Raw genomic sequence first — 12,287 nt, 5'->3', positions numbered from 1 at the left:
TACCTTTCTTCCCTCCCCAGATTCCCCAGAGGTTCTTTGCAGTCATTTTCCAATCCCTGGTCACCATGACAGAGCCTGAACAAAATTAAAATTTGGGAAACAGACAACATTACATTTCAGCTTTTATTAGATTGGGATTTTATGTAATGGACCATTGTCTTAATCTTGTGTCAACTAGAGGAAAGATTTTATTCTTAAGGACTTTCTTTATGGGAACTTAGTAGTTAGTCCCATTTGTTGCTCTCCTTGAATTGGTTCGTCTATGCTGGTAGCAGATAGTTGCAATCAAACCTTGTCCAGTGGGCACAAGTGAAAGCGCTAAAAAAAAAATCCTTCTATTAGAAATGTAGATGATGAATTTGCAGATAATGTTATGCAGAGTTACATTTGTTTGTTTTTGAGCCGGAGTTTCACTCTTGTTGTGCTGGCTGGAGTGCAATGGCATGATCTCAGCTCACTGCAGCCTCTGCCTCCTGGGTTCAAGCAATGCTCCTGCCTCAGCCTCCTGAGTACCTGGGATTACAGGCATGCAGCACCATGCCAAGCTAATTTTCTATTTTTAGTGGAGACAGGGTTTCTCCATGTCGGTAAGGCTGGTCTTGAACTCCCAACCTCAGGTGATCTGCCCTCCTCAGCCTCCCAAAGTGTTGGGATTGGAGGCATGAGCCTTCATGCTGGAGTGCTATGTGCAATCTCAGCTAACTGCAACTTCTACCTCTAGGGTGCGAGTGATTCTTGTGCCTCAGCCTTTCGAGTTGGCTGGGATTACAGGCATGCAGCACCACGCCCGGCTAATTTTGTATTTTTAGTAGACAAAGAGTTTCTCCATGTTGGTCAGGCTGCTCTCCAACTACAAACCTCAGGTGATCCACGCACCTTAGCCTCCCAAAATACTGGAATTACATGCATGAGCCACCACACCTGGCTGGGAGTTAAATATTTTACCATCTTTTTTTTCTTTCAGAATTTGGATTGGTAACATGGAAAAGACACTTCTCACCTGCCTGAAATGCCCTTCATTATCTTCTTCTAGTTGCAAGGGCTCTGCAACAGCCCTTACAGTGCTCCCACAAAGGTAAGTATAACATTTTAATGTAGTCCCTTGCTTTTTTTTCTTCTTTTTTGTGCCTAAAGGGATTAGCATACATGTATGTGAAAATATAAAAAGAGTACAGATAGGCACCTGTAACTAGTTTTCTGTTGCTACCTATTAACGCATTATAACAAGTTAGTGGTTTGAAACTACAGAAATCAGGAAAGATTGGGTTCTCTGATCAGGGTCTTAGGAGGCTGAAATCCAGTTATGGGCTGCCTGTGTTTTTCATCTAGAGATCAGGCTACTCTTCCAAGTTTACTACAGATGTATCGGCAGAATTCCTTTTCTTGTGGGTGGAGGACTGAGATCCCTTTTTCAGTGCTCCTGGCTCTCAGCCAGGAGACACCCTGACTCCAGAGGCCACCTGCATTCTTTCTCACTTTTCCCATCTTCCAACCAACAACAGCCCATGGAATTCTTCTGCAGCTCCTATCCTCTCTCTGACTTTTTCTTTTCCTACCCACTAGAGAAATCTCTGACACTGAGGGAGTGATGTGATTAGATCTGGTGCACTCAGGAAAGCACAGCCTTTGTATTAGTCTGTTCTTGCAGTGTATAATTAATGACCTGGGTGATTTGTAAAGAAAGAAGTTTAATCAGATCATGGTTCTGTGGGCTGTGCAGGCTTCTGCTTCTGGGGAGGCCTCAGGAAACTTACAGTCATGGTGGAAGTAGAAGCAGGCACGATCTTCACATGGCCAATGGGAGAGAGAGAGAGAGAGGAGCGGGGGGAAGTGCTACATACTTTTAAGCAACTAGATCTCATGGAAACTCTCATGAGATGGCACTTGGGGGATGGTGCTGAGCCATTAGAAACCTTCCCCATGATCCAATAACCTCCTGCCAGGTCCCGCCTCTAACACTCAGGATTATAATTCAACATGAGATTTCGGTGGGGACACAGAGCCAAACCATATCACTCTTTAAAGTCATATGACTGCCATGTAACAATGTAATCACAGGAATGTCTTATCAGCTTACCAGGTTCCAGAGATAAGGGTACAGCATGTTTGGAGACCATTTTAGAAATTCTACCTATCACAGTTTAACTTCTATTCCCCAGACATTCACATCCCTCACAGATGCAAAGTACATTCACCCTTTCACCTAAGGTTTCCAAGTTTCGTGTCATGAATGCATTAGTTCAAAGTGAAAAATGTCATGTAGCTCTAATCTGATCAAAAGTTTAAAATCTCATTTAAATCATCTACACCAAGTGTGAATGAGGCTTCTGAGGGTGTCCATTAAGTACGGATTCTTTTTTGTTTTTGTTTTTGAAAGTGAGTCTTGGTCTGTGACCCATGCTGGAGTGCAGGGGTGTGATCTTGGCTTACTGCAACTTCTGCCTCCTGGGTTCAAGCGATTCTCCTGCCTCGGCCTCTTGAGTAGCTGAGATTACAGGCATGCACCACTGGATTCAGCTAATTGTTTTGTATTTTTAGTAGAGAAGGGGTTTTGCCCTGTTAACCAGGCTAGTCTGAAACTCCTGACCTCAGGGGATCCATCCCCCTAGGCCTCTCAAAGTACTAGGATTACAGGCATGAGCCACCGTGCCTGGCCCAAATACAGATCCTTGATATAATTCCCTTACCTCTGTTGACCTGTGAAACTGAACAAACAGCTTATCTGTCCTCAATGTGCACTGGTGGGACAGTCACAGAGAAACGACGCTAGTGATTCTTGTTCAAAAAGAGGGAAAGTGGAGGGAACCAAGTCACTGATCCAAAACCATTTTGAAATGGGGCTGAGCAAAGTCCAGCAGGAATTTCTTGATTGGGCTCCTCAGCCTGGAACTAACCCTCTGTGACAGGGGGCTTTGTCTCTGGGCTCTGCATATTTTTCTATCGTTATTGAAAACATTTTATTTTTCTTCTTCCCCCACTCTTTTGGTTCTTCCCCTTTCTCCTCATGGTGGCATCCTCCACTTAATCCTTGTTGCATCATCCCAGCAGAATTGGTCAGATATTGCTGGTGTCATGGTCCTGACCATCTCCACGAGGGGCTGTCCTTGTGAGCCCGTGCTCCTCTTCACTGTCCTGACCTCTCGCAGTCATGATTCCTTTCAGCTGCCCTGGCTGGCTTAGGAGAAAACCTAAGACTGTGGAGACCCAGAACCAATCTCTGCCCTCTCTATCTCCAGGAGAGGAAGAAAATAACAGGGATCTTCATGGAGAAATGACTCACATGAGGGCCTGGACTCTCCAGCAGTTAGAGCAGAAGAAAGTTTTTGAAGAAGAATGGAGGAGCTGAGAGCCCAGGCCGGGAAAGCAGGGTTGTGTGAAACGCTATTCAAACCTACGTGCTCCCTGCCCCAATCTAGCAGCTAGTGAATGACAGCTGACCGAGTGTAAACACCAGGACTATAGAACTGTGATAAAGGGTTTGTCCAAAGAAAGGGGCTTTTACTCTTTTTGTTATCACAGTGGACATTGCTGTTTTTCATCTAAAGTTTCTGAAAAGCAGCAGTGAGCTTCTGGAGGGTGAGTTACCTGCTCTGCACAGGGAGGCTTAGGCCAAGGCTTGTGTGGGATCTGCTGCCACCAAGTGGTGAGGGAGGGAGCCTGGGAGAGTCTCAGTCTTTCTGGGCTTCAGGTTCCTCATCGGCAAGGTAGGGGCTTTTTGTACCTCTCCGAGGTCACTTCCTGCTCTGTTTTCTCTGCATCTCTGAGGAATTGAGATGGTTTTCAATACTGCCTGGGACCTTCAGCTGAGACCTGACTCTGTGTGTCTCCTGCAGAAGGCTGAGCTGAGTCTACACACTGGAATCCCAGAGATCAGGGAACAGGTGGAATAAAGAAACTCAGCAGCTTTAGGGGATGAGAATAATCCCCAAAGGACAAGCCATTGGTAGATGAAAACCAAAGAATGGGAGAATAAGGGAAAACTGGGACAGAAGCCTGAAGGGAAATGGGCACTGCCTGTGATCATTTAAATTCTCAAGGAGCAGCATGAGCTGAGCAGTGGGGACTGGGAAACTTACTCCACGGGAATCTCCTGCCTCTGGCCAGAGAGGCATAGGGTAGATCAGAGCTGGTTTATAGTGAGGGGCAGCTTCAACTCCAGGAGCGGGAGGATGTGACCGTGAGCCCCCACCCCAGACCCAGGAGCCTCGACCTCGGGGCTGCCGTAGCAGTGGATGCTCTTCAGGTCAGTGTGGGTTAGAGGGAATAACCGTGCTTTTAGAAAGGTTGGAGATGTTCATTCTTAATCAAACAGCTCTGTCCTGGGTCAGGTGCCAGAGTAAGTGTCCCTTGCTTGTATATGAAACAGTGATACTTATACTATTCTTCTGCATCTTCAGTTGAGGGAAGTTTCCCATAAATATTTATTATTTACTTTTCTTTATATTGGCTAAGCACTTGTGATTCAGGTATTTAATGTCTCTAAAAAAACACAAGCCAGTGAGTGGAAGAACACACACAGATCATTTCAACAAGATACGGTAGTTCTACCCAACTGAGGTGTTGTGGCAGCCTGGAAGATGGGAGGGTATGTCAGAGGACATTGCTCCTAATGACAGGGGGAGGTGTAAGAGAACATTTTCAGATTGGCTGGGTGCAGTGGCTCACGCCTATAATCTGAGCACTTTGTGAGGCCGAGGTGGGTGGATCACAAGATCAAGAGATTGAGACTATCCTGGTCAACATGAAATGGTAGACCATTTCTACTGAAAATACAAAAAAATTAGCTGGGTATTGTGGTGTGCGCCTGTAGTCCCAGCTACTCGGGAGGCTGAGGCAGGAGAATTGCTTGAACCCAGGAGGCAGAGGTTGCAGTGAGCTGAGATCATGCCATTGCACTCCAGCCTGGGTAACTAGAGCGACACTCCACCTACAAAAACAAAAAAAAAAAATTCAGAACAGGCTTGTCTTCCTTCAAGCTCCCACAGGAGAGGATCCTGGGGCCACGATGGTGTAGGGCAGGCGCCTCTTTAGGGAAGGGGATTTGCAGCATTCTGAGAGAAAGAGCATCCTTACAAGACATAGGGAACAGAAATGTAGGTGAAAGAGTCGGAGGTTTCTGATCAATTTTATTCAGTCATGGATGAACACTGCTGAGAGGCCTCTCTGTGCTGGGCCCTTAGCTAAGAACCATGATCACAGAGGTGAGTAAAATAGGATCCCAGCTTTCACACAATTCTCAGTCTAGTGACTGGTGATTGATGAGAAGTGTAGTGATGGTGGGTTCATCGGAACCAGTGGCTGATGCCGCATGGGATGACCTCAGTGGATGGCCTGGGCCAGTGACCCTGAACTTCAGCCATATTTCAGCATCTCGAGGTGCAGTACACCAATACCTCTGCTGCATGTTGAGTCAAAGCAGTTAACACAGCCAAGGTATTCAGCCAAGGTATCACACTGGTGATATCAGTAGCTATTGACTGTTTCCAGCTGGGGAAACAAAGAAGTAAATTTAGTAAGTCTTCTAAATTTGTCCTTGCCATAATGATAAATAACTTTATCTTGATAATGAATTATATACTGGCAAATTAATTATAATTTGCCATAATGAGAAATAACTTTATGCTGAGTACTGCCGACACACAAGCCCTTGAGGACACATGCCTGAGGATTCTGATGAAGATAATGATGTCCAAATATGTACACATTTGGACCTACAGTTCAGCTTTGAAACAGTGGAAGACCCAGTTTCAAATTCAAGGTTGCTTTGAGTAGAATCTCACTTTACCTCTCTTTGCATGGCAATGGGGCCAATCTTCCCTAAGCTGTACCTTACAAGAAAAGTAATACTGGTAAGATTTCAGAGTTCAGCAGACAGCGGTAAGTATTTTAGTGCCAATGATTGAGATCTACTCTAACAGTGTCCAATATTATTAAATTCTTATCTTCAGATAATTTAAAATAAAATATTTAGCACTAAACTTTAGCCTCGATGACAAAATAATTTAATCAAATTTTTATTGTTCCACAGCATCCTGAATATATCCCATATTTATTTAAAACTCTGTAAGTATGCCACTGGTCAGAAAAATGTTTTCTCACATATGTATTTATATTATTGAATACTATTTTGTAGTTCATGAGAGGTATTTGGGGAATAATAAAGAGCCACACACTGTTAATCTACTTAGCTCAATTAAATACATTGCTCCACAGAGGAACATATGTCTAAATCAATCACATTCATAGTCAAACCATTTTATATATTTGTTACCTACTATTTTAAGTAGTATTAAAAGTGTCACTAACTAGATAATATCTTATGTCTTTTGTAATTATGAGCTGCTTAAGAACATGAACACATATTTACTTATTTGCACATTTTATATTGCCTCTCATACTGCTTGTTGTTTATAAAAAAATCTGCTGCAATTAAAAAGTTAATAAAAACAATAAAATAAAAATGGTTTAAATTCAAAAGACAATCATAAGTTCTATCTGACATAATAAAAAGGAGGCCAGGTGCAGTGGCTCATGCCTATAATCCCAGCACTTTGGGAGGCTGAGGCGGGTGGATCACGAGGTCAAGAGATCAAGATCATCCTGGTCAACATGGTAAAAACCCATCTCTACTAAAAATACAAAAATTAGCTGGGCATGGTGGCACAGCCTGTAGTCCCAGCTACTCGGGAGGCTGAGGCAGGAGAATTACTTAAACCCAGGAGGCAGAGGTTTCAGTGAGTCGAGGTCATGCCATTGCACTCTAGCCTGGGTAACAAGAGTGAAACTCTGTCTCAAAAAAACAAAATAATAATAATAATAATAATTATAATAATGAGAAGTTATCTAAACAGTATATGTAACAAAAGCATTTTTGTTGTTGTTATTGTTGTTGTTGTTTTGCTACATAAGTAAGAAAACTTCCCAAGACACACAAAGTGGATTTGAACAAATTGAAAATAAATGCTATATCCTTGGATAGGAAGACTCCAAAAAATAATGTTGCTCTTGTTCAAGTCGACTGACAAATTTATAATTTATTCACTATGCTCCCTGGAAAATAATTAATACATCCCAACCATTGCCACAGGACTTGCAGTGCTTCACTGAGGGAGAAGACTTCCACACCAACTGAGCTGAACCTGGCCACCTTTGGCAACCGGCTTTGGCCAAAAAAAGTAAGAAAAATTGATTTGTACCATTTTGCAGAGAAACTTGAAGAGTTTCATTGTGGTTTGGCCATGCTTTTCTCCAACATCTGCTTCAAAACTGAGATGGAAACTTTATCCCACATTGTGGTTTCAGAATGAATGTCAAAGCTAATATAGATGTTAAGATGAGATTAGTAGATCATCTGTTACTACAGAAGAAAGCGCTGATAGTTGGGAAATTGTTGCATGGAGGTTCATTGTAATCTCTACTTCATATGTGCATTTGGAAAATTTTAAAAGAACATGTTTGCAAAACGCTAAAAATGAACCACTATGACATGTTGTCATTAGAAAGATATCAATGATTTAATCTAAAATATTATTCTAGCCCTAAAAAGTCCTTCATTTAAATTGAGAAAAACATTTGATTATCAAATCAAACTTGAACCTATTTTTGTATAATGTATATGTCTATGTGCAAATTAATAATTTAATAGAAAATATTACATATGCGTATTTTAAACACTAAATATAGCTCAGGCCACGCAAAGAGAATGTCTCATTTATTCTTTAAAATTCTGTCTGTTATATATGGTTTTCTCTAGTCTCTAAAACCTCAGATGTCTATATAGAGTAGGGTTTGATTTAAAAAAAAGTTATGTCCATCAATTTTTATTTGGCTACAAAAGCTTACTATATTTAGGAACAATCCAGAATTGCAAGTTGGTTTATTGAATATATTTTTCACTTTCTTCCCTCTACTTTTAATGTGGTGCATTATCCTGTAAATTACATTCAGATTATCATCTCCTTAAGTTTATAAAATGTTTTTCAAAATAAAAGTAAAAAAAAAAACAATTGTAAAGTTTCTTTTTAAGATACAAACTTCATGAAACATTATGTTTTTTGATAAGCATGATATCAGCAACATATTTGGTTGAGAATGAAAGGCAAAGCTTTACAGAAACAGGAATATCTGAGTCAAAATTTTCCATAATTTGTTTTTATGTATTATATTTCACAAAATGCATGTAACTGGATTAGTTCTGCAATAGATTAAATTTGTTTTCTCACAAAATAGAACTTAAACAAAAGCAGGTGCTGTTTTCTGATGGAACACTATGAACCTATTTCCATAATGAGTTTTACAGACACATAAATCTTCAATTTACATTCTGCATTTTATAAAAGTTGCCTGCTACTAAAACCTTCAAGAAAACTACAAATTTTAAATTGATTGTTAATTTGAGGGTCTTTGAACATTTAGACATAAAAAGATAACTTTAAATTCCATAGCATTTACAGACAAGAAGAGCATGCTATTTTTAAAAATTATTTAAACACTTTTCAAAGAAAATTGTTTCATTAACATTTTAATATTTATTTTAATATCATCAGATAATACCTCAACACCTTACCATGAAATTTAATTATATGAGTTAAATAAAATACAATTTGACATTTAATGCTCACATTGAACTTATATCTGTTCACATAGAGAACGATACACCTTATGTATTATATTGCAAAAACATTAACAATGGAAACATATTCATGTTGCTTAAAATAGTCATGTATACGCTAACCTGAATTTTTATTAATGCATCAAATGAAATAAAATAGTCTCAAGTACAATTTAATATATATCTTTAGTTTTACATTTTATGTATCACAGAATGGTGCAGTAAAGTATGAAAAATATATTGAGCTGCTATCTAGGAGACTAGAATAATTAAATAGTCCTGTGTCCTAAATAATCAAACTACTCTGAAAGCATATTTGTTTTTTATTAGTGTCACATTTCTGTGTAATATTTAAATTTCCTTGAAAGCCAAAGTAAATAATTTAAAGCATATCCTAATTATAAACATAAAATTGAACAATGTCAAGGTATAATTTAAAAATTTAGAACAGATTTTAAATAACAGTTGTAGATATTAACAGAAATATGGAATCAGTTACCTTTAATACTGGACTTTTAATTTTACATATTTTTTCTCGAGTTCAAAGTAGAAAATATGATGGAAGGGTCACAGGATCCTTAGGGTGTCACTTTTCCAGCTCAGAACCAGCCACTTTTCCATCTGTGGCTGGTAGCATCTTTGCTTGAGCTCTTTTCAGGTCACGGGGCTGGTTCCATCCACTAGGCCCAGCAGGCTGTGCTTGGCTCATGCTAGCAGCTCAGATTCTGTGCCTGCCAAGAGTGAGCAAGGCATAGAGCAGTGAGGTGTGTGTAAGCCAGTGTGGGTTCTGGCCACTGCTCACAGCCAGGTGTGCCAGCTGTGGCAGAGTGGGCAGCTCTAGGCCCTGGCACAGGTGCTGGCACCCAGTGAGGCTGTGGCTGGACCAGGTGTATTAAAATTAGCTTCCACTGTGGGTGCCAGGCAGCTTGGAGACACCAGACACTGCAGAGCCTCAAAGAGTGTCAGCCCTGGCTTGGGGAGCACCTAGATCTAGGCTTCCAAAAGGGCCACTGCTCTTCTCTCTTCTCTCCTTTTAGTGATGAGTAGGGGCCATGTTTCATCCCCGTTTGTGTTATAGCTCTTTCAGTCCCATCATTTGGCAGGTCCTGAGTTTTTGTTCAACGTCCAAGTAGAATGAGTGGAAAACTGGAAGGTGAGCATGACAGAGAGAAGCTTCACTGAGCAACAAAACAGCTCACCAGAGATCCAAAGTGAGTAGCTCTTTCTTGCAGCTGGTAGTACCGATGTCTGTGTGAGTCTGGCTGAGTCTGGGGTTTTTATATGCTCAGAAGGGAGGAATTGAGTGCTGATTGATCAATAGGTGGCCGTGGATGAGCCAAAAAAAGCACCATAAGTTCTCACTCCAAACCACAGACTCCACCTGGAACTGGTAACCCATCCCTGGCTTGAAGGTTGAGTTTCAACAGGGACCCACCCTTTGTGCCCAAGAACCTGTCTGCCTGCCACCATCTGCATTCAGTACAACTCAACCACTCTGTTTTCACAGAGGAGAACTTGCAACCCTGTGCCAAGCTGCCATTAGCCCCTTCCAGTCTCCCTCCTGTGCTCCTTGGCACCCCAAATCTGGAAGACACCAAGGCAGTGGTGGGGGATATTGTCAGTGCTGTCTTTAGTATGTGCACAACTGGCTGGGTTGCAACAGCACTCGGGCTTGACCACAGCTTTCCTCCAAAATTATTGCAGGTGCCAAGGGAAAGGCAGAGTCCAGGGAGTAAGAACAGAGACATCTGAGCCACTTGGCGCTTCCTGGTCCCCAAGAGTGCAGGGATCCTGAGTCTGGAGCTGCAGCTGGATAGCTGCAGCTGTGTCCCTGAGCCTAGCTCTTCTGCCTCACCAACTCAGCAGGGGGCAGGCTTCCCACCTGTTCCTGGCTCCCGCTGGCTCCATGGAGTGTGCAGCCCTGGCTGTGCCTCCCCCACTGCAGCTGGCACCCCCACAGAGGCTGCTCCAGATAGACCACCACTGCCATCAGAGGCAATTCTTTTAAAAACTACATTTTATTTAATGAATGATATTAAACACAAATAGCTAATTTTAGAAATATTGTGTTTTCCATGTTATAGTTACCCAGTGACTATGGAAATTAAATATGTATTACAAACTGAAAGTGAGAAAATCAAGACATAAAATTTTGTTTGTTTAGCCCATTGAAAATAAAAGTCAGAATATGCTTCAGTAAGGCTACCTGTGAATTAAAAAAACATAATTATTACAACAATCTATTACGGTTATTCCTTAAGTGATTCCTAGAAGTGACAATAATTCATGCTCTTAAGCTAATGATTTCATTTTTTTCTCACAGATTAAATATAAGCATATATATTTATAGCCAATTTAAAATATTTTTGACATGTGAAGTAGAGCATGGCATCAATGGTGATACCAATAAGAAATTAAAATATAGCATATTATATTAAAAGTTGCTGTTTATAAACATGTTGTATTATTGGTATGTCATTTGCACATTTTTTCTCAACAAGTCTTGCTGTGACCATGAAGACAGAAAGCACTGTAGCTATAGCAAACAGAAAGATATTTAATAAAGGAATTTAGAAACAGCTCTTATAAAACAGCTGTTTTATAGAAAATCTGAGGAAGAAAAAGCCAAGGAAATCTGCCAGTGACTTCTAGAAGATCAAAATTGTTTAGTTAACATGGGAAGTAGTCGTTGATTTTCTCAGACTTCTGCAGCACTAGTGGGAGTATTTTGATAGACAATGTCCACAGTCACTAGCAAAACCTTATGTCTGTCATATGCATGTCCTGTCCCATGTGATTCTTTGCTGCACCCACGTGAACAGGAGTGATACTTGCTTCTGTTATCCCCTCCAATGCTTTTGTTAATGCCTTGTATTTGTGGAATACAATCTAAAATTCTGCTGGCAGGAATTATGAAGAAATAGATGTTCTGGGCTTCTAGTCTCTACGACACTGGAAAAAGAATACACAGAAAATTTATTATTGAGTGGCTAAAAGACAAAATGAAACAAACTCAAAATAGTTTTTAAGGTTTATACCTTTTAAAACAATTACATGGGACCTTAAAGATACTCTACCTAAGCAATACAATCTCCATTGCAGGGCATTAATCAACACACTTAACTAGGTAGTCTCTTCAAGGAAGCTCAACCATATCTGAAAAAGAAAGAATTGCAGTCCATATATATAATTGTTATTAGAGAACCTTTGTTTTTGTTCTTGAGAAAAATCTGAGAATTCTCTCTTCTGTGTTATTCTTGTCTCTTGTTTATAATTGTCTCTATTTTTATATGCATAGTGAGAGTTAGAGCTACAAATAAGTATATATACCTAAGATCTTTATGGATTTGTGCATTGTAGACATTTTGTGCAAATCAAATGATACAATATGTGGTTCTTTGTGTCTTGTTTCTGGCATTTCACATAATTTATCCAAGGCATTCATATTGTAAACAATGTGTTTTACTCACCTATTTAAACTAAGTTGGGGTAGAAGAATACAGTGCTGAATATCTTAGTTACTGAACTCATTAGAGCTCTTAGTTTTCTCTTGAAGTCTGATCTAGATAGGTAGATCCAAGTATCTGGCTGATTATGTCTCTAAATCCTAATCATTCATTACTTTTCAGAAAACCTCAAACAAAAGCATTTTAGGAAATTCCTCCCACCATCTGTA

The 12,287-nt window shown here is 40.3% G+C and overlaps 1 long non-coding RNA gene across 2 annotated transcripts in view; it reads left to right on the top strand.

Moving 5' to 3' along the window:
• The window catches only part of LOC141581980 (uncharacterized), a 1,111,619-nt gene that overhangs the window by 273,066 nt on the left and 826,266 nt on the right, over window positions 1–12,287 (top strand). For both annotated transcript variants that reach the window (XR_012514811.1, XR_012514812.1), the window contains exons 7-9: window positions 965–1,075; window positions 6,029–6,063; window positions 7,088–7,175. This is a non-coding gene — a long non-coding RNA (uncharacterized LOC141581980). The remainder of the gene's footprint in view (window positions 1–964; window positions 1,076–6,028; window positions 6,064–7,087; window positions 7,176–12,287) is intronic.

The sequence above is a fragment of the Saimiri boliviensis genome, chromosome 18, assembly GCF_048565385.1.
Source record: "Saimiri boliviensis isolate mSaiBol1 chromosome 18, mSaiBol1.pri, whole genome shotgun sequence".
Classification (NCBI taxonomy): domain Eukaryota; kingdom Metazoa; phylum Chordata; class Mammalia; order Primates; family Cebidae; genus Saimiri; species Saimiri boliviensis.
Note: the sequence above shows the minus strand (reverse complement) of the source record. Positions and strands in the feature narration are given on the sequence as shown.